General features: G+C 44.0%; 2 long non-coding RNA genes across 2 annotated transcripts in view; one reads left to right on the top strand and one right to left on the bottom strand.

The window, feature by feature from the left end:
• Positions 1-23398, top strand: part of LOC128323455 (uncharacterized) — a 51574-nt gene that overhangs the window by 5190 nt on the left and 22986 nt on the right. The gene's annotated exons all lie outside the window — the stretch shown is intronic.
• LOC128323453 (uncharacterized) overlaps positions 10773-23398 on the bottom strand; it is a 70666-nt gene continuing 58040 nt past the window's right edge. Inside the window, exon 5 of the long non-coding RNA XR_008306269.1 lies at positions 10773-11908. This is a non-coding gene — a long non-coding RNA (uncharacterized LOC128323453). The remainder of the gene's footprint in view (positions 11909-23398) is intronic.

Below are 23398 nucleotides of genomic sequence, written 5' to 3'. Positions count from 1 at the left end.
GAGACACAACATCTAGAAATGACTGCCATCTCCATTGAGCCCAGAAGATAAAAACATTAATCAAAACTGGTCATAAAAGTGCAGGTTGCAGTGAGATGCAAAAATAATTAATGCACAAAAACAGAACTGCAGCATTCCTGCTAGTCTCATGCTTAATGAGAAGGTGAAGAATTGTGACTCATTAACAAATTTGACCGTATTTCCTGGATAAGAATTATGAACAACTCTCTTCTTATAAAAAGTAACTTTCCCCTCAACATTTGATATCCCATCGTGAAGCTCCAGCAAATGTAAATCACGTTTAGACAATGGCGTGATCAGTTTTTTCTGTTGCTTGTTACTCTTGCCTCTCATGTATGTTGTCTCCATCTACTAGTGAAATTTTGACAGTCAACACCTCGGGGCAAAGATCTGTCTTTTTGCTTCTGTTACTCTGCACAGTGCCACACTGATGATGTTGTGCATATAAAGTAACAAATAATCATAGTAATGCATTCATGTTCCACAACCCAGCTATCAAATGTGCCCTCTGCATTTCTGCTACCTCTGGTCTCCCCTTTTGTTTTTGTTTTTAAATTATGGACTGTAAAACAATTAGGATCAACCAGGAAGCAAGCTTTCAAATCACATGGAATTATTTCTATGTTGATATGCACTTTTTGTCCTCAACTCCGTATTTCAGTCTATTTATATATTTACCTGCAACTTTATCTGTTCACTTAATGCATCAGTTCTGGTCATAGACTACAATAAAGATTGTCTTGACTTGACACTTAATGCATCTGAGGAAGGATTTTGCCTAGGTGTCAGGATTCCCCAGTACTTGAGGCTGAGCTGAAACTCTAATTATTGCTGGTCCTTGTGGTGACTTCCTGCAGGCAGCAGCTTTTGAATCTCCAGGTTCACCCCACCCTGTGAAGCTGGTCATTGGCTCTCCTTACAAAAGGAAGTAGATAAGCAGCTTCTTGTGTGGAGCTGGGTTTGCATCAGTTTCAAGATCTTCTTGGTCCTGGTTTGTTGGGTCTCTTCTCTTGATCTGACTGTTGGACTTCCTGGCCTTGGCTCTCTTCCTGACCCCTAGCCTGTTGCTCAAACCTGGCTCCTGGCTTATCTGCATGGTTTGACTCTTGGCTCTGTTACTGACCTCCAATCTGGAACCTAAGCCAGTTTCTCCACCGCAGCAGGGATCCAAGAGCATTCCAGACCTTGGACAGCTCCAAGAATAAAAGTCAGGACCTCAGACAGGGAAACAAGAGCTGAGCACTGCAACATAGAAGGAATGTTGCTCCAGCAGCTTCCTGCAGGAGACTGACAGTTCTTCTAGTTACTGCCCAGGCAGAATGAACTAGGTCCCTAGGAAAGGGGCCTTTCCCAATTTCTTAAGAGCTGAATCCAGTGATCCTGGGAGGCCCCTGTTAAGACAAGTAGGTCCTCAGGAGAGCTCTGAGTAGGAGAACCAAGGCAGAAATATATCTTTGGGTCATAGTGGGGATGTTGGCTCAGGTTCTTCTGATGTAGGGTGTTCCAGTGACACGGGGTCAGCTGAGATCTGAATCATAGGTTCTTCCCACTCTGTCTCAACTCTTGAACTTTCTGCCTCGACCCCCATTTGGGGAGATCCTGAATCTGTAGTCATGAAACCATGTTCCTTAATCCCTGGCTCCTGGCTCATCCTCATGATTTGACCCTTGGCATTGTTCCTAACCTTTGACTTGCTGCTTGACTTCTGGTTCCTGACCTGCCAGATCAGATTGACCTTGGCTGCATTCCTGACTTCAGGCTCACTGCATGATCCTAGTCATTCGACCTGGCTTCTAAGTCCCAGTATGGCTGCAATTCTTGCTTTTTCTCCTGCCTGCTATTTTGTGGCTGTTTCCTGATTATTCTGATGATTCTGTTTTCTGATTATTCTGGTTTGGAGCCCTGAGCTACTTATCAGCTACTGCACACAGCTCAGCCCAATACTATGAAAATCCATAACATAGTAAGTTAAAATAAATTACTGGCCATGGACTATTATAGAGCAATAGGAACGACTTCCATGTTAGCATTTCTGACCCTTATCCAGCATCAGTAGGTGTTCACACACAGTGGGGAAAGGGGACATGGAAGCCTGGCTGCAGGAGGGAAAGCCTATTCACCTTGTTTTCCTAACTGCAACCGATTCCCCTAGTCTAGTAATTCCCAAGCTGTGTGCCAAGACACACTAGTGTACCAGAGATATGCATTAATGAGAGGCTCCAGAGTGAAGAGATTTATGCATTCTGCTCTAGCCCTGTCTCCTTCCAATTAGACTCTCTGCTAGGGATGGGTAGTTTGGGACTCCTTCTCTTATTGGGCACTCACAGTATTATTTCTTCCTTTTTATGATGCCTTTCCTCCAAGAAGCTCAGGGCAGTTTACAGGGCTTGTTCCCCTTCCCCATTTTATCCCCAGAACACCTCTGTGAAACAAGTTAAGCCATGCTACACTGACTCCCTTTCCAGAGATGCAATAGGCTTACCTGCCTCCCAAACACACTGCCTTTTGCTTCTCTGCACAAGCTACTGCTCAGGATTCGCCTTAAGGCACATGCCCAGAACAGCAATTCCTGCAGAAACATAAAGGGTAGGATCCTGTAAGTGCAGGTGAAGCCACTGCCAGCCTGTGAAGACAATACTGAGCTAGCTAGACCAATGGTCCGACTCAGTATGTGGCAGCTCCCTATGTTCCTGTGTTCCAGGTAACTTGCTCTTTTCACATGCTAAAAGTGCATGGTTGGTGGGCATATGGATTTTAATTCGGGGGGGGAGGGGGTGTTTCTGTTTTTAATGATGAGAAGCATTGCCCTACCTTGTCACTTTACCATTGGCATGGTAAAGGCTGGGTTGTTGGCCGTTTCTGGTCTAGTCAATTACATTCAAAGTGAAGCAGAATCAGAGTGAAACTTTCTGGCTTTCCATCATGGCTTCTTGACTCTTCAGCCTGTCTGCAACATAGGGCAGGTCCATGCAACCAACTGTAAGTACATACAAAGTAAATGAGATGAACCGGAGGTTGTGTCAAACATACATTCCCATTGGGCATATGGCATCTGAACCTGCTCAAGTCTGGCTCCCAATCCCAGTTACCCACTTCTGCCTCCAGGTTTACCAAGCTTTACCAATTTTACTGACAGGAGCCCCCCCCCGGACATTTGGAGAGGCCCCCAGACCTTGGAAGCCACAGGCCGGGGCTCCAAGGTCTGGGGGTAAGCGTGGCTCTGATCATATTATAAATAGAGGCAAACCTTGGCATTTGCAGACCCAACACCTGCGGTTTCGCGTATCTGCAGTCAGGTAATTGGCACCCAACCTCGGCATACATGCTAAAATACATACATGCCACCCCTGCTAACTTGGCAAAGAGGCACCTTTTAACATGACAATTCTCTTTATTTAGCAGGGGGAGAGTAACTGGCCTTATCCACCCCCAGCACAGTACCTCCAGTGACTGTTCCTGCTGTCTGTCTTATGTTTCTTTTCAGATTGTGAGTCCTTTGGGGACAGGGATCCATCTTATGTATTTATTTGTTTATCTATTATTCCTCTGTGTTAACCGCCCTGAGCCATTTTTGGAGGGGTGGTATAGAAATTGAATCATCATCGTCGTCGTCGTCGTCATCGTCACTCAAAGGGTTAAGATCCGCATATCTACAGGTTGGGGGTGGGCAGAAATGACCTCCAAGGTCATTTCCACCTGCCATTTTGTGGCTCGTTTTGTTGGGAAAAAATCACAAACCCCACCCCCTTCCCCTGCAAATGAAGTTGGGCATTGCTGGAGTGCTGGAGGCCCACCAACTATGGCAGTGCATTTTATTCAGCTCTCCCCCCACCATATTTTTGCCCATTTTGTCCTCACTTTTCTGGCCTCCAGGAACCTAACTCCATGATGCCATTGCCCTAAATACTCGGTTTCCACAGTTTCCACCTCCACAACACTCGCTGAGAATGGAACCCCTGCAAATACTGAGGTTTTCCTGTATATTTCATTTCTTATGCATTGTTTGCATTTACTGTATCATTGGATCTGTTGGGTTGTGATTGGAATTCTTGAGTGGGTTCAGAAATCATGCCTGACAGGAGCATGCACTCCCCATGACCTCCAGTTGCTCTCATACCTAACCTACTTTGTATGTACTTACAGACAGTTGTATGAATTCACCCATAGTCTAAAAGCAGTGGGGAAGCCACAAGTGACCCATTTCAGCTAATCCTGTAGCACACAACAAACAATACAGAAGTACAACCATTGGCACACAGTGCTTCCACTCTCCTTATTCTTGCATGCACAGTTACATGCAAACGTGACCACTTTGTACGATGCAGCAATGAACTGAGGAACTGAAAGAACATTATAGGATGACCACAGTATCATCCCATAATGTAAAATAGAAACATCCTATGGGATGTGGAACAATAGTCCTTTGTTTCCATCTGGCAATGCCAGTTACCAGTAATGAAGGGTAGCTCAATATAGTCTTGCTCATGACCTCACACTTTATTACTCCACCAGTGAGGTCTGCACAGCCCTTAAATCACTTCAGTATTATTAACAACCGTGTGATTTCTGCTAATGGTAACAATGGGTGTTTATGCTTCTTCGGGGCATGTGCCTGAATGTCCTGGGTATGTGGGGTGTAGCTTGCTATGCCACAAAAATCCCATTATAAAACTGAACACTTTATAAAAGATGTGCCTGCCATTTTTAATTTTTATAATGCCAGGAAAAGCCCTTGAGGAAGCTTAAACAAAACAACAACAATGGGGGAAAATAGGACAATTGGTTTTCAAAGAAGTTGCTGAAGTGACAATTTTTCAAGCCCAAGTTTATTGAAAGGGAGATAACATAAAACACAAGGTGGGGAACAGGCCAGTAAATACTTCCATGCAAGACGAAGCACAAAATAAACCTTCCATTAGCAGCTTGAACCATGCAGTTGCCAACTGCTTTCATAAAAGAAGCTCCTCTGCCTCCTCAATGAAAAAAATCAACAGATGTAGGTTTTTAGGCATCGCAGCTCCATTATATGGCAGCGTTCCATGTGTGTAACCCCGCCCCTCCCCCCGTATTTCAAAGCCAGTGTGATAATTGCTCAAGAGAATCTACATCTCTGGCCAACATATTGGGCTGCATCCAGACTGGTGGCAGCTCAAGACCTCCGTGCACTTGAGGCAGAGTGCCAAATGTTGCCCCATTTGCATTCAACTTCCACCCCTCTATCTATTATTATGTTGTTGTTTACACAGTCAGACAGGTGTTATTGACTGGTTTGTTTTATCCAGACATCGAGTCCTTCCCAAGTACCTGGGATGGCTGAATTTTATTATCAATATCGTTATTATTATTATTATTATAAAGATTGTTGCAGAGTATAGGCTGTTCCCAGTAAAGTGGCTTTTTGTAATTGGCTTGTGGTGATTTCTGTGGCCCCTATGGTGTTGAGGTGCTCTTCAAGTTGTTTTGGAATTGCATCTAGGGCACCAATTACTACTGGGATTATTTTGGTCTCCTTCTGCCACAGCCTTTCAATTTCAATTTGTAGATCTTTGAGTTTTGTTATTTTTTTCTATTTCTTTTTCTTCTATTCTGCTATCACCTGGTATTGCTATGTCGATTATTTTGACTTGTTTTTCTTTCTTCTCGGCTAGAGTTATATTGGTGTATTGTGTGGCAGATGTTTGTCTGTTTGTAGTCAGAAGTCCCATCATATTTTTGCTGCTTCATTTTCGACAACTTTTTCAATTTTATGGTCCCACCAGTTTTTGGCTACAGGTAGCTTGTATTTTTTGCAGATGTTCCAGTGTATCATCTCTGCTACCTTGTCATGCCTTTGTTTGTAGTCAGTCTGTGCGATCTTTTTACAACAGCTGATTAGGTGGTCCACTGTTTCATCTGCTTCTTTACAGAGGTGCCACTTGCTGTTTGTTGTTGTTGTTGTTATATAAGTAGGGAGTAGGAAGAGGGTATCTTGCTGCCTCCATGGTGCCTCAGTAATCTGCTGTCTGTGGCAACCACCTCACCTGGTGAGCTGGGAATGCTGGGAACTATAGTCCAAAAACAGCTGGAAGGACACATTTCCCCATCCCTGCACTAAGCTCCAAGCCTTACTCTATGGCTGCTAGCATCAGCCTTAGCAGTCAGAACAGGTCCTGAACTTATCCCAAGCTCAGATATACGGCATTTGTTCTGTAGTGAAGCAGCTAGACCTGGGCTGCACAACTTCAACCCTCCAGCTACTGTGAGACAACAACTCCTGACAACCAAGCATGAGTGTCCCCATAGCTAAGCATGGTCTACCCTGGTTGCATATTAATGGGAGACTAGAAGTGTGAGCACTGTAAGATTTTCCCCTCAGGGGATGGAGCCGCTCTGGGAAGAGCATCTAGGCTCCAAGTTCCCTCCCTGGCTTCTCCAAGATGGGGCTGAGAGAGATTCCTGCCTGCAACCCTGGAGAAGCCACTGCCAGTCTGTGAAGACAATACTGAGCCAGATGGACCAATGTCTGACTCAGTATATGGCAGCTTCCTATGTTCCTAACTCCAGCAACAGTACCAGGGATAATGAGAGTTGTAGTCCAACATCTGCAGGAAGACTGAAGTTGTACAGCCCTGAACTAGACTTTCAAGTTTCCTGTTGCACAGGGAAGTCTGTGCATTTTATGTGGATCATTTCATATTAATTATGGAGCATCTGCACATATTTAAGTGTCTCAGAACAAAGGTCAAAAGAAAAAAGGAAGGAGGAAAACCCCAAATGTTCACCTTCTGGGCTGCTAGGGAACAATACAATGAATGTTGAGTTCCCTGTGATTAATAATCCTTGGTCTGAGAAAAAATTAGATTCAGCAGTCTGTCAAGACCAACAGGCTATCGATTTTCACTTCATGAGAGGTAAAGGATACAGGGTTCAGTCGCACACCCAGCTGACTGACATTTGAAAGCACAGTGTGGACTGAAGGTGCTGCAATTATTCAACTAATTTCAAAAAGTGCTTTGTCTGTGTGGACAATTCTGTTTCTCTATGAAAGGAATGTATTATAATTAACGAACCTTCATAACACCATCAGGGATTTCCAAGCGGTTATTAAAAGCTCTTCAAAGTTGTTGGTTTTTTACAGACGTTATTTTAAAGGCTTGCTTGCACGCTCTCTTTCTTTCTTTCTTTCTTTCTTTCTTTCTTTCTTTCTTTCTTTCTTTCTTTCTTTCTCTTCCAAGTCAGGTACCTGGTGACTCTATTGTGTTTCTCCTTTCCTGAAATTCTAACTGGGAGCCAAACGACATGTTGTATTAAATGGCTGACATCCAAAATGCGCTAGTGAAAAAGTGTACCCAAGCAAGAAGCTCATGTAGCTTAGTAGATGCTCAAAGTTGCTCAATCCCTTGTGCTTTTGGTATGCTTGCACAAAAATTTCACTTGCCCAAGGACAGGTAGCACAAGAATAGGTAGTTTTGCATTGTTGCCCGCAACATATAGGGCTTGAGGAAGAGATTTCATAGCAGAAAGTGTACTACAGGTTATGCTCATGCATCCTGCAGCAGGGTTTCTTAACCTTGGGCCCCCAGATGTTGTTGGACTACAGCTCCCAGAATCCTCAGCTGCAATCGCTTTTGCTTGGGAATTATGGGAGTTGTAGTCCAACAACATCTGGGGGCCCAAGGTTAAGAAACCCTGTCCTACAGTATTACATCTCTGTAACAAGAGTCGGGAACAGAAGCTTCCAACTTAATGGAACTATCTAGCACAATATCCTTGCACTAGAGCAACATGTTTGCACTAGTATGATGTTTGTCTGGATGTCCGCCAAGGAGGTCGTGCACATGGCCAAAATAGCTGCAGGGAGGGCAGGCAGAGGGAAAGTCAGGGATGGACCTACTTTCCCCCAGACAATTGGCAATGTTGCCTTTGGTACTCCATGCAGTGTGGCTCACTCAAAACCAGGACTCATTTTCCCAGCCTCCCGAAATCCAACAGGGCACCACATGAAGAGCAAAGTGCGCTGGGGGATTCCCCCATGAGCTGGATGCTCTAGGCTCCCGACTCTGTGTTCTCAGGCTGCGTGCAGCCCGAGCATACTCACAACTCTGAGTAAAGGCAGGGTTAAAAGTTGGTTTACCCATGAAGGCAGTGCCGGGATCGGGATCATCTTGGCCATGCACACGGGCAGCCTGACCTGGGCTGGGCTGCCCTAGCTTGGTTTAGGTGGCTTGTGTGAACAGCCCTCATGTGTTAAGAGGCAGGCTTCAAGCTAGCAATTTCTCTTCTTTTGCTCAAAGTAGCACAAGAGCGACGATCCAGACTGGGACCATTGCACATGGAGGGAGGCAGTCACTATTTTCCTCTGAGCCAAAGCTGCTATTAGCTCCTAAGTAGCTATTTGCTACAAATGGCTGGTTTTGAGGAAAATTTTGGCTGGAAAATAACACTGGGGGCAAAGTATGCAATCCACTCACACCACTCTAGTTACAAGGACTGAGAGGAAAGAACGGGCCTCAGAGATTACACACCCAGATAAATGCTTTCCAAGCCAAATTTCCTCTCCCTCCAATAGAATACTTTACTACCATCAGTTTAAAGCACCACAGGGTTGTGAAATTGACCTTGGAGGACACACAGTCTCTGTAGTAATTTTCCCCCTTTCAAACTGAGCATAACATAAGAACAGCCCTGCTGGATCGGGCCTAAAGCATATTTATTCCATCACCCTGTTTCACATCATGGTCCACTAGATGCCTTGGAAAGCCACACAACCAGGAGGCATGCCTCCTCTCCCCCTGTTGCTCCTCTGCAACTGGTATTCCTGCCTCTGAACATGGAGGCAGCCTATAGCCAACAGGACTAGTAGCCATTGACTGATTTGTCCTCCATGAATTTGTCTAATCCCCTAATAAAGCCATCCATGCTGGTGACCATCACATCCCATGGCACAGAATTCCACAGATTAATTATGTGCTGCATGATTTTTTTTTTCAGCAGAGGTTTCCCAGTTGTTTCTTTCCAACAACATAATGTTCATAATGTAGTGTGAGCCAGTGTGGTGTAGTGGTTAGAGTGCTGGACTAGGACTGGGGAGACCCGAGTTCAAATCCCCATTCAGCTATGAAACTAGCTGGGTGACTCTGGGCCAGTCCCTTCTCTCTCAGCCTAACCTACTTCACAGGGTTGTTGTGAGGAGAAATTTAAGTATGTAGTACACCGCTCTGGGCTCCTTGGAGGAAGAGCGGGATGTAAAAAATCAAAATCAAAATCTTTTTACATCAGTTGTTGTTCTAACTGTAGCACCACTGTCCAGTAGGTGGCATTATATTATTTTCTCCCTGCTTAGTTAACATTCAGAATGTATTTGTGTATTATTTATGTGATATACCACCCTTCATCCTGGGACTCCAGAGTCACAAATTAAAAATAAACTAATTAAAACTGCAAGAGTCTGGAAATACTTACAGAGGCCACATTCGCATGTAACGTGGAACTGGAGTTTAAGGGGCTAGAGGTTGCCAAACCATTACATTCAAATGTTTGCAACTCCAGTTCCACAATGTGAGGGACCCAAGTTTTTCTCTTTGGAACTCCAATTTGAACCCTCAAGTTATAGTGAGTTTTGTTGCCCCAACCCAAGATTCAACACAGCCTGTGTTGCGTCCAAATTTGGAACCACAGGCTACATTCCTTTCAACCAGAGTTGAGGGAAGAAGCTCCTCCCTCTCTCCGGCTATGATTGGCTGTGTGGGCTGTTTCATGCAAGAAGGGAGCCCGCACAGCCAGTTCACCCTCCTCTCTGCAGGCTCGCTGTCTGCAGGCTCCTTGCTCTCTGTTACATCCGAATTCAGACTGGAGAGCAGGGAAGGGAATGGGGAGCAGAACCCATTCCCATTCCAATGGACCTGCAGTTCCACATTACATGCAAATGTGGCCTGAGTGGTACAAGGTACATGTGCAGAAATGTTATAATACATCCCAGCCAGTAGGTGGCACTAGCATTTGCTGGAAGTGATACTAACTAGAGACAGAGTTATATTCTTTCTCCTTCCTGTTCCTCCTGTTGAACTTGTATATTCCTGTAGTACAATAAAATGTTTTTACTCTAATGGCTGCTGTCTTCTGAACTCCCATGACAGTACCCAACACATCGGGCAATTGTTGTCAGTGTTGTAGCTGATGAATATATCCGTCCATTTATCCCCACTTCTGAAGTCTGTGGAGCACCAAGAGTTTTTTTAAGTTTCCTTTAAACTTTGGCTGCATTGCATTAAAAACTTCAAGGTTGCCATGAGAGCCACTTGTGATGAAACCCCCCGCCCTCCATATTTTCCTGAGAAGATTTATAATGTACATTAAGCTTTGCATTCAGCCATAAAATCAAGGGAACATTACAGCTTTTGACAAGCTGCCCTTGCGCCCGTAAAATTAAAATATGTACGCCTTGAATGTTGTCATAGAAACATGTGGGAAATATTAAAATAAGTGAATGTGATGAAGGGAGATAATTTATATTTCTTTCCCTGCTTACCTCACACATTGCTAATATAAATCACCAAGTTCATGAGTGCAATGCAGAGATTTGTCTCTCTCTGCTTTTGAGGTGTTTGATCAGTCAGAAGAATAATAGACTTTGGGCTGCAGTTAATTCAGAACTGTCCCATAGGCATCAGTTAACCTTCAGTTAGATTACTCCGTAGCAGTGAAGCAAGTAGATCTTAACTCTTACTGGGATTCAGCTGCTGCCCCCAACACTAACGATGTGGCGCACAAAGGGTGTTGCATTTGTTTATTTATTTATTTACTTGTTTGTTAGTTAGTTTAAGACATTTATATACCACCCAAAATGCAAGTCTATGGGCAGTTTACAACAGAACAATAAAAACGGATAAAAAGATTAAAAAACATTACAACAATTAAAATTTAAATTGGTAAAACTATTAAAAACACAATTAAAACAATGTCTAATTAAAAGCCTGGGTGAACAAATGCATCTTGACTGCCTTTTTTAAAGTTGTGCGAACTGGGGAGGCTCTTATTTCAGCCGGAATTGTGTTCCAAAGCCTTTTGCATGCCAAAATACACACACACCCTCAATACATAATTTGAAGTCCCCTGTGCCCAACCCATATCCCTATGCAACCTTCTCAGCCCTACCCCCACACAACCTCCCAGGTCCTGATATCCCTGTGCGACTTTTCCAGCCTTCCTTGTGTCGCCCATGAATTTCCAAGGCTCCCCACCCATGCGCAACACCCCCAACCCTTTCTCTACCCCCAAATAATCTTCCCTGTATGACCTTTCCAGCCCTCCCATTAACCCAATATGAATTTCCAGGGCCCCCTATCCATCTGAGACCATCCCAACTCACTCCCTACTTCCCCACAACCTTCCAAGACTCTCCTCTCTGCATGGCCTTCCCAACCCTATCCCTGTCCCCAAAGCCTTCTTCCATAGACCTGTGTGACCTTCCCAACATCCACCCCATAAACCTGCACCAGCTCTCCTGCCCTCCCCCCAGTGACTCCCCAAGGCCCTTTGAGCCCTACATCCACCCCTTACCTAACAATGGCCGCATTCCCCCTCCCTTACCCTCCCTCCGTCTTTCCCCATCATTTGAAAAGGCAGGAGGCGGGACACAGAGCAAAAGGAAGCGAGAGAACGACCTCCCACTCCCTCCTGTCCCATGACCTGCTCTCCCCCTAACTTACAGGGAGAGCAGCAATGGTAGAGGCAGCTTGCCCATGGGGCAGTTAGTGAGGCAGGTCCTGGAGCCACCGCTACTCAACTGATCTGTCGTCTTCCTGGCACTGTGTACCAGTGGGAAATGTTTCAAGGTAGAGTATACCAGACCATAACAGCTTACTTGAAGAGCTGCGCCATAGTAAATTGCTCATCAGCTCTAGGCCATCTAGAAGTGAAAATTAATTAGAAAATTAATTTAGAAAATTTTAGTAAATTAATTAATTTTAATTTTTTTCTTATTCACAGTGGAATAAGACTCTTTTATCCAGTGCACCCAAGGGTATGTTTTACCACAGTGCTTTATTCACTGGCCGGGGTGTAGCTATAATTGAGCAGATGGGTTCAAAGAACCCGGGGGCCCCAGCTCCTGAGGGCTCCCCAGGCTCCATCCCTCCCTATTTTCTTCATTATCTACCTCACTCTGAGGGGCTGCCGGGGTGAGGGGCAAACACGGGCCCCCCCTCTTCCCTAGCTACGTCCCTGTCACTGGCCAGCTCTCTTTGACCATTTTAAAGGCTATTTGATACACATTTTTGGTAGGACTTTGGTAAGAGCTAAATTAATACTCTCTCTCTCTCTCTCTCTCTCTCTCTCTCTCTCTCTCTCTCTCTCTCAAATTGGGTCCTACGGGCACTGATATCAAATTAAGCATTGAGATCGACATTACATACTTCTTCACACTACGCCTCCTCACTATGTTTTAATGTCATCTTAATTCACATATTTGCACAACAGGGATCTCCCCACCCCTCCTTCTAATAAGGCACTTCTAATTCTTAGCAGAAAAATATGTAAAATTCTATTTTACATATAGCATGACCTTACACAGAGCATGAGCAGGAGAGCTGGTCTTGTGGTAGCAAGCATGACTTGTCCGCTTAGCTAAGCAGGGTCCACCCTGAAATTTGAAATGCAAATTTCAAATTTGAATGCAAATTCAGTTGCATTTGAATGGGAGTCTATATGTGTGTGCACTATAAGATATTCCCCTTAGGGGATGGAGCCACTCTGGGAAAAGCAGAAGGTTCCAAGTTCCCTCCCTGGCATCTCCAAGATAGGGCTGAGAGAGATTCCTGCCTACAACCTAGGAGAAGCCACTGCCAGTCTGGGTAGACAGTACGGAGCTAGATAGACTAATGGTCTTACTCAGTATATGGCAGCTTCCTATGTTCCTATTATCCGTATTATTCTGAAGCTTAAAATTTAATCTCCTTTGGCTTTTATAAAGGATTCAATAAATTAATGGAGGGTTGGACTATCAGCAGCTATGACCCAGGATATCAAAATGGAACCTCCATATTCAGAAGCGCTCTACATCTGAATACCAAATTCTGGGGACATACAACAGGGGAGGGCTGTTGGAGCTAGATAGACCCTTTCCCCAGCAGGATTCTTCTTCTGTTTTTCTTTTAACATCCCATACTCTTTCCAAAATAACCCATACTCGTTCTCCAGTGGTTTTTAGCAAAACAAACTTTTAATTTCACCACTTAACTTTTTCCAAAGAAGTATTTTTGCTGTTGTTAGCTTTCCTACTTTGCTGACTGATTTATTTTTTTAAGAAACCATATTAAAGCATTTCCATAGAGGCCTGTTTTATAGTATTTTTAAGCCAGGCATGTTTGTTAAAGGGATTTCCTAGGCTTTCTGGCATCCAAGTTCTAAAGGGATCATAATTTACTGACAATCAGTACTGATATAACATGATTTGTTGAGAAAAAGGGCACAATTAAGCTGAAAGCTATTTGGCTGTGCATGTTAATACTTCTTTTTCTTTTTTTCTTTTTAGTGGCTGACATGTCATATGATTAAGATGCAAGCTATTAAGCTATATTTCTTTATGTGCATTACTGTCTGTACACTATAATTTAAGCGTCAGCTCTCAGGGACCTTAAATTATTGTTCACTTTGGAACACAAGAAAAGACCAAACATTCCATTCTCCTTTTTTTTTACTAGATTTAAAGAAAAAGGTAAATGTAAGATAGCAGAGATGTCTAATTTCTCGGGTCATGCCTTTGCTTTGAGGAAACCAAAGGATCAAACTAGTTATGAAACTGGACACATACAGAATGGCCTGGTTCACACAACCATTCTAATTTGCGTTTCATGTGGGTTACCAACATGAGTGTGATTATGTGAGCCCATGTCAAAGCAGGAATCTCAGATTTATCTCAGGCCGTAAACCACCTTAGCATGGGTTCACACAATCACGCTAATGTCAGTAACCCACATTAAACTTAAATTTGAAGGATTTTGTGAACCAGGCCAGTGTCTTCCACTAGTTTTTATTTTAATACAGCCATGTTTGGATCTCAGTTTGACTGGAGCAATGGTGTGGGGGAAAGGGTGCTTAACCCCTTCCATGTGGACTATTTGCCTACTAAAAATCTCACCTAGCTGCTTTTACATATCAAACTGCCATATACCAAGTCAGACCACTGGTCAGTATTGTCTACGCTGACTGGCAACAGCTCTCCAAGGTTTCAGGCAGGAGTCTCTCCAAGTCCTACCTAAAGATGCCTGAGGTTGAACCTGGTACCTTCTGCATGCAAAGCAGATGCTCCACCACTAAGCTCTGGCCTCGTCACCACAGGATAAAAGCAACTTTTCTTCCCCCACAGGACAAAAGGAGATATTCTTTTCCCCGCAGGATAAAAGATGCTTGGGCACACTGTTCCTTCTAAGGCATGCACACATGTGCGCGCTCACAAGTTTTTGGATATCCGCTCAGTTCATTTTAGATCCCGCTCAGGTTGAATCAGGACGGCCCCATTCTGAATGCAGGTGTGAACACACTGCTTTGATGCTGCCACCCAGAACAAAACTCATTCCACACAGAGATGAAAAAAATTAGAGGAACCACTGCTTGGGCATGTATCTTTTCCCACCCATTAATATGTAGGAGAGACTTTGAGTCAACTCCTTTTTAAACAGAGAAACCCAATTTGATGAGCTCACAGATTTGAAGACAGTTGCTTGAGGTCTAAAACAAACAACGGTTTATTTTAAGAAGCTACATGCTTAGAAAGAAAGCCTGTACCCTATACTAACTACCTCATGGTGGAAGGAAGAAAAAAGAAGAGAGAGGACTCAGAAGAAGAGGGAGTGCCCTAAGAATATCAATCCACCAATCAGAAGACTCACAGCAGAGATACAGAACAAAGAGAGAACAAGAGGGCAGTCTTATACTCTCTACCTCTACTTCTTATGTCCCTAGTGGTCAATGGGAGATTATTGGTGTTGAGAGTCAAAACCTATGGAATATCATCTCTAACAGAATTCCCACTGAGCAGCAGTGAGGGTAATTTTGTCCCAAAGGGGCTCACAATCTTAAAAGGAAACATACAGTAGATACCAGCAACAACTGTTGGAGGGGCACACTGTGCTAGGATTGGATCAAGACAGTTGCGATGATGATGATGATGATGATTCAATTTCTATACCGCCCTTCCAAAAATGGCTCAGGGCGGTTTACATAGAGAAATAATAAATAAAGATGAAGAAGAAGAAGAAGAAGAAGAAGAAGAAGAAGAATCAAATTGAGACGTCTCTTGAGACGTCTTCTTAACACAGGTGAAATTCCAGCTTCCTCCTGATCAGACTCCTCAGCCCTCATCTCTGTCAGCTGTCCAGATTCCCCTGTCTGTTGCCGACCCCGCTCAGCTTCAGCGTTTGTTCTCACAGCCAAATCCTTCTGCTGTGCTTCTGAGCCTGTTCTCCCAACCAAGTCCTCCCGTTCCTCCTCTGACACTTCTGACTCAGAGGTCTGAGCCATGACCCAGGCTGGGCTTCCCTAGCTTGGGTTAGAGTGCATGTGAGGACAGCCTCAATACGTAGCCTCAACTTTGTACTTCTGCAGCATCTGCCCACATGGAAGAAAACCTGCAGGAAGAAAACTAGGAGAGCTCTTTCCTCTCCTAATTCCTCTGGAGCACGCCCATCTTTTCTAGGTTCACCCCTCCAATTCCCTGGATGTCACTCAGCAGTCATAGGGCTGCTTCATTTGGTAGACACGCAGGCGCAAGATCTCACAGGAGAGGCACTAGAAATGCTGAGTCAGGAAAGTCTGATTGGCTGCCAGTTATCTCAAGCCCTATATCAAGCGGACGCTGTTCCTGAGACGGTACTGTCAGCAACGTTGCCTCCCGCAGACAGTGTTCCTCGTATTTGTACTTACTCAATCTTCCCCGTTTCAGCCTGTCCTTGTTCTGTTTTTCCTCGCTCCTTTATTCCAGTTATTACTCAGTTATTGTAGAGGGGGGTACCTAGTTTAGTTTCAAGGGACTTTCTTTTGTTTATAATACTTTATCTTGAGAGTGATTCTTCGTTTTCGTTCGTGCAGCTAAGCTGCTTCTCTTATCTACAGAACTCTATTTTGACTCACACAAGTAGAGCTGAAGGGATCGTAAATCCTGTTGGGTCAGCTGTACCAACAGATTTAAGACAGGTGTGCGTGAGAAGCACCAAGATTGGTCCCGATCCTGGAAGGGCAGCACTGCCTAGCACAGCTTTTAAATCCAGCTCTTAGCTAAGGTTAACGGCGTGAGTGAGCCAGTAACCCAGGCTCCGGGATCGTGAGTTTGTATGAGCTACATTCAGCCCCAGTGGACACAGAGATGGGCACCTAGAGCGCCCGTCTCCTGGAGGAATCTCCCAATGCATCACACATGTCGCACGGCACATTGTGGGATATCTGGAGGCCGGGACGCATCATCACAGCCTCTGGAGCTACGCATTGCACCATCCAGTGTGGATCATCTGGAAGCACAGTCCGTGCTCCCAGCAACTGTCAAGGGCTCGTCTGCTCGGAAGGTTAGTTCAGCCAGCCTTCCCCACCCCCACCTACCTGCCTGGTTGTGTGAACGGTCTCATTGATTTTAGATAACCGGCCAAATATTCAGCTGCAGACCACTAGTTCCAAATATTCACATACCCTCTGCACAGAGATATTCACCATGCTACCTCTCTGTATTTTTTTTTTAATGAGTAAATAATGTTGTTGTGTGTGTGTGGTTTTTGTTTTGTTTTGTTTTGTTTTGTTTTTAAGTCTGAAATCCTGTCAGTGCCATTGAGAGGGCTGGTCTCTGCCATGTTTTATAGCACCACATGATTACTGCTATGTCCAGTAACTATTACATCCCAGATCACCAAGCCACATGTGTTCGCACAGAACATGTACACAGCAAAAAAAAAAAAAAAGCCCGATCCCAGATTTGTGCCACATCCTACCGAAGTTTAGCCAGGATCATTCGACACAAATCAGCTATCAAATTAAGGATCCCAGCTAAATGCCAATAGGATGTGGCATGAATCTGGGATCAGGAGATTTTTTGCTTAACACTTGACACGTTCCACGAGAATGCATGTGGCTTGGCATTCTAAAGTAAAGTTGTGCTGTCAAGTCAGTGTTGACTCCTGGCAACCACAAAGCCCAGTGGTTGTCTATGGTAGAAGACAGGAGGGGTTTACCAGTGCCATCTCCCGCGCAGTATGAGATGATGCCTTTCAAAATCTTCCTATATCACTGCTGCCCTATATAGGTGTTTTCCATAGTCTGGGAAACATACCAGCGGGGATTTGAACCAGCAACCTCTTGCTTCCTAGGCAAGTTATTACCCCACTGCACCATTCGGTGGCATTCTAGGATTTAATTATTACCAGACATTAGAGATGTGCGAAATGTTTCAGATACAAAATGTTTTGTACCCAAAACAGCCTGTTTCGGGTGTTTTGTAGACAAAACAAAACACCCATTTTCCAGATCCAAAAGTTTCTTATACAAAACAAAACATCCCTGTTTCAGCTACAAAACGTTTTGTTGTTTCAGACCTCCATTTTGTACTGATCTCTGAGTCAGTCTCCATTTTGTGTTTGACATCTCTTTGAATTTCCCACCCTTCCAGCCTTCTGATTGGTGACCTAAATCATGGGCTGACCTGCTGACAATTCCCTCCTTGTTCCTCATTGGCTCTTTTGCTTCTTGCCACTCTTTACTGACCCCACATTGGCCAGGGGAAGGGTTGCTAACCCATGGGGTGCTGGGTTCTGTTGTTTCTGTGGTGTTCTGAGTGTAGATTCTCTGGTAGCATATGAGAGTGGATTCTTGATTTTCACTGAACATCTCATATGCTACCAGAGAATCTACAATGAACACCTCAGAAACACAAAACCCAGTACCCCAAGGGCTTGTGGGTATGGAGGTGGTTGGCACCCTATGTGCACTACACAACCCCTCGCTCTGGGAAACCCCAGTGCCCCCCAAGTGGAATTATGGGGCTGCTGAAACCTCCATTATTCCCTATGGGAGAAATCTTAAAAGACACGTAAACTTCAACGATTCACAAAAGATCAGCCCTTTGCCCAATGGAGAGGAGAACTGGTCTTGTGGCTGAGCATGACTTGTCTCCATAGCTAAGCAGGATCTGCCCTGGTTGCATATGAATGGGAGACGATGTGTGAGCACTGCAAGATATTCCCCTTAGGGGATGAAGCCACTCTGGGAGGAGCAGAAGGTTTCAAGTTCCCTCCCTGGCTTCTCCAAGATAGGGCTGAGAGAGATTCCTGCCTGCAACCTTGGAGAAGCCGCTGCCAGTCTGTGAAGACAATACTGAGATAGACCGACCAATGGTCTGACTCAGTATATGGCAGTTTCCTGTGTTCCTAATTCTTTTGAGATAATTCTGGAAGTTTCCTTGCCCCCATTGGGCACTACCACCCACCACACTCCGCTCTAGGTCATCCCTTTCCCCTTGATTTGAAGCGATACATTTGCTGGAATCCCCATTATTCCCTATCGGAAAATTCTTAAAGATGTGTAAACTTAGAAAATTCACAAAAAATCAGCCCTTTGCCCAATTCCTTTGAAATTTGGGTGGTAGCTTCCACCCATTGGACACTACCACCACCACCCACTCTTTTTGCCCTGGAACCCTTTTTAAAAATCCAAATCGATTCAGATTCGGATTCGGAAAATTCAGCAACAAAACAAAACAGGGCTGATACGGATTCAGAAAATTTGGGTACAAAACAAAACAGGGGTGTTTCAATTCGGATACAAATCAAAACAAGGAAATTCCAAAATGCACACCCATACCAGACATTGCAGTAATCATGTGAACTGGCCCATGGATTCTGGCCCCGGTTAACTCTAGTTATAGGTAACTAGTAACATGTAACATTTAGTGACCCTGGATGTACATCTTTATATGTATCAAAATGTCCATTCAGTCATCATCATTATATGAATGAAGATGCACATCTGTATTCACATCAGCTCTGCCCTCAGAAAGCTGCTGTAGATGTTCCATGTTGGTTCGGAGCCAGTATGTTTTTTTCATGTTATGTCTAGGTTTTAACAGTGACACTGTAATGTTTATTTCTGATTATTTTATTCTGGGGTTGTTTTGTATACTTGTTTTTAGGGTTGTTGGTTTTTTTAAGCAACTTAGAGGGATATTTTTATTTCAACACTTCAAGTTTATTTATTTATTTATTTATTTATTTATTTATTTATTTATTTATTTATTGTTGCCTTTATATACCGCCTTTCGTTAAAAAGATAACCCCAAGGCGGTTTACAAAAGTTAAAAACATACAATAAAAAGACAATAAAAACATCATGTTAAAAGTATGAAAACATATAAAAACAGGCATAAAAACAATAAAACAAATACAACAAAATAAGTTGCTTTTCTGTTAACATTTAGCTGAGATACTTAATGCAATGACTGTTCTGTGTTGGATGATCCTGGCTAAATGTCAATAGGATGTGGCACAAATCTGGGATTGGGGTTATTTTGCTGCATCCACAGCACACTCTGTAGAAACACTTGAAGTGTCGAAATATAAATATTCTTAATGCTGGAAGAATTGTGTCAAAGGGTAAATTCTGCAGTTTTGGCATTTGAGGAGGTTTCATTACTCAGATTACAACTGGAGCAGATTTGAGGTCAATATCTGTCAAGTGGTACAGCTCACTTTTTTTTTCCTTTCAGATTTTGGGGAAGAGATTTTATAAATCAGCTTTTTTCACTAGATGGCAGCATTTAGCTCTTGTTCCTAAGATCTGTAGATCACTGAGCATTCAGGTGGAAATAATCTTAAGCTTAAGAGTTAACTATTTTATGTTGATAATGGATCCAGCAAAAAGTTATGTTAATGGGCTAGAGATCAGGGCAAAAGCTTTCTGTGTTGTTGCCGCTGTAGGCAAAGACGTCCCAAGGATCAAATTTTGAAGTATTTAAATGTTTTAAGAGTTTACAACTTTCAAGTTAACACTTCCCATTTACATTTCTAGCATTGTGCCCACAAAAGACATAAATGTTGGGACCATTCACAACAAACTACCAGGCAGGTGGAGGGTGAGGGATGGCTTTGCAAACCTTGCCTTCCTTGGTGGGAATGTGGAGCAGACTCCCCACACGATCAGCCCTGCTCCGTGCAGCACAGAGCAAGGAGGATCGCTCTGAGTCTGGGACTTGTTATCCTGGCCTCCAAGCATCCCACAGTGCATTGCGTGCTGAGCAGAGTGCACTGGAGGAGTCCCCCAGGGGATGGGCACTCTAGGCCCCCATCTCTGTGTCAGAGATGCCCACCTCTTGCTTTCATGATTAATTCAATTCGCCAGAAAAGAAGTCTGAAAACGGGTGAGTGAGTTAATCATGAAAATCAAGAGCTGGCCAGCAGGGGGTGCAGTGTATATTGCAGCAGGAGCCTTCTTCCCATGTCTCCTCCCCATCAGATTCTGGGAAAAAAGATAGCAGCAAATGCCAGCAATCTGCAGGAGGGTCTGAATTCTTTTCTCTAAGTTCTCAGCTTATATTTCTTCGCAAGCTCTCTTTATAGTCTTTTAATGCTGTCTAGAAAACCTCCTTGTCATGTAAGCTCCCACCTACAAGACACAAGTTTATCACCTCAGTGAGAAGAACTAGGCTGGCCATGTGGCCTCTTTTCACCCAAACAGTCCTCTATTTAAATAGGTGGCCCATGTTCAGTCCAGTATTTGCAAGGGGGAAGGGATCTGGTGTCAGGTCGTGTTGCTTGGCTCCACTCCCTGGCTTCAGCAGTGTCTGGGTCTGGCAAAGAAAAGCTCCCCACCAGGCACTCCCATCCAGCATGATTTGAGGGAGAAGGGAGGCTCAGCTCTGAGCTGCCTGTGTGACTGAGCTGGTTCTCCACTGCAAATTCTCACACTAGTGGCATACAGTATTTTGTTCACTTGGCAGGTAGCAGCCTCTGCTGCTCTTGTCCAAAAGAAGATGTTTTAGTGCAACTCCCGGGCATTTTTATTGCACCCTTCCTTTCTAGACAAGCAGCAACAGCGTGTGGTAGGATCTTGCTAACAAGTTTATCGCTGGCCAAATAACACATCAATAAATTAAACTCCCATTTATAAAAAGAGTGTTTCTTCATAAGAAGGCAACAGTGAGTTGTATTTCTGTGTAAGCCTAAACCTCCATCTAAAATAGAATCTGCTCATCTGTGTCTTCTTCTTTTGGCCATGGATGCCTTTCTTTTGGGTGATGGGCACCTGGTTATCTTAGTAAAAACTAGGCCTGTGTTTTTTGCAAGGGACCAATGCTCTAACTGTTATTGTAACTTTACTGTAGTTTAACCACTTAAAATTTTTAAGTTATAGTACAACTGGCGATCTAAAATGGGTTATTTTCCCTCAGCATTAGCAACAGTTCTAACAATGATAGTTTTCTTTCCACAACAGGCTGTAGATAGAGCCACAGAGTGTGTCTGCTCTCAAAACCTCCCCAGTATGGGTTCATAGCATCTGCCGGCAAGTAAGTAGGAGGAAACCGGCAGTTCCTGGGGAGTGCAAACTCCCAGCGGACATATGGTTGTTGTCCAAATCTGCCCACCGCTGATTCCCAAGCCCTCTACCTGAATTTCACTCAACACTGTCTGCCAAACTTCGGATCTTGGTTATGGAAGCCAGGTGAATGCCAGAAGAAAGTCTCGGGAACCAGAGGTGGAGAGGTTTGGACAACACACCCAGTGGGAGCATGCACTCCCCACGAACCACTGGTTCCCTGTGGATGAATCGTGTGAACGCAGCCGCTGAAAACACAAGTACAAATCCAGGTGGCCTGTACTAACACCCCTCTTTTTGACATCTGTACACCAAACAGCTTGAGCCCCAGGTACATTAAGGACCACCTGATCTCAGCTGAATCTATCCACCTGACTAGATCAGCTGGGAGGGCTCTGCTCCACATGCCGACACCTGCTGAGGCCCGTTTGTTGAGTACGTGGGACAGGGCCTTCTCAGTTATTGCCCCAGGCTGTGGAACTTGCTCACATAAAAGATCTGCATGGCTTCCTCTCTCCCAGCCTTCAGGAGGAGAGTGAAGACTGCCCTTTTTATTCAGGTTTTTGCCAATGAAGTGTCCCTGCTCTTTTTAAATTTTTAGCTATATTTTGCTCTGTTTTAATTGAGTTTTATTTTGTTTTTTTAATCTTGTTTTTATGTCTATTTTATTGAATGTTATTGTTTTATCCTATTGTTAACCGCCTTGGCGTCTTAGGACAAAGGGCGGTATATAAAGATAAATATAAATATGCACTTCTGCAATAATCTACCCAAAAACCAGAATCTGAATTTACAGACTTACTATTCATCCTGACTCTACTACTTGAGGCTATGCCATCCCACCTTACCATTTCTCAGCCAGTGCTGAATCAACAGGCAGACTTGTAAAAAGTCTCTCTGCCATTGCAGCAGTTTCCTATCAGCATTGCTTAAATATGAAGAGGTGGCAAAAGGAGTTAAGGTAGCAGAAGAACTGTAGGAGGCATTATAGTCTCTAATGAGTTCATTTGTTGTCAATTGCATCCCTTCTGAATAGGAGCTGACATCCAGCCTCACATTGCTCTGACAGAAGAGTGTTTTCTGACATCGAGAGGAGCAATTTTCAGCAATTCCACCTGCAGCCACCTGTGCCTCCTGAAAATATGTCCCTGAAGATTTTGTGACCTTCGGGGATATAGTTTTGGGAGGCATAGGCGGGTGCAGGGGGAATTGCCTTCTTCCCGTGCACGCCAGAAAACATTATTCTGGATGTTGGCCACTGTCCTCCCCCACCACCACCCTGGCAGAGGCATAAGGATATGCTGTGAGTCTCTTGTCCATCTCCCAGACCAGATAGGATTATCCACATATAAGGCATTGTTTTATAAGCTTAACTCATACCCGCAGTGATGTTAAATGGTGTGTTAAATGAATTAGGATCCTTCCTTTTGAGAAAATAAGTCTCACTCTATTATTGGGAAGAAACTCAAGATCCAGCAGAGTGAATAATTCACAATGAAATAATTTCGAGGCTTTCAAAAGATGGAAAACTTTTGTTTTCTTCAGTGAATTCCCCCCCAAAAATTCACCATTGGGGGAATTTTAACTTCAAAAAGCCTAAATCTTGGGAAATGTTTTAGATTTTTCAGAAATTGAAGATATGCTCCCCAATCATTGGATATGTTAATCATAATGTGCATGGAGAGAAGGAATACCTCCCCAAGATTTTTGGTTTTCAGGGAATTGGGGGCCCTCCACCCCACCCCACCCCACCCCCAAAAAATCATTGTGTTTATTTTACATACATTTAAAACTTACATACAATTGGCATGGACTGCACCTCTTGTATGTCATG

This window comes from Hemicordylus capensis, chromosome 4, assembly GCF_027244095.1.
Source record: "Hemicordylus capensis ecotype Gifberg chromosome 4, rHemCap1.1.pri, whole genome shotgun sequence".
In the NCBI taxonomy this organism is placed as follows: Eukaryota; Metazoa; Chordata; class Lepidosauria; order Squamata; family Cordylidae; genus Hemicordylus; species Hemicordylus capensis.
The sequence above is the reverse complement of the archived record's forward strand: the minus strand, read 5'-3'. Positions and strand labels throughout refer to the sequence as shown.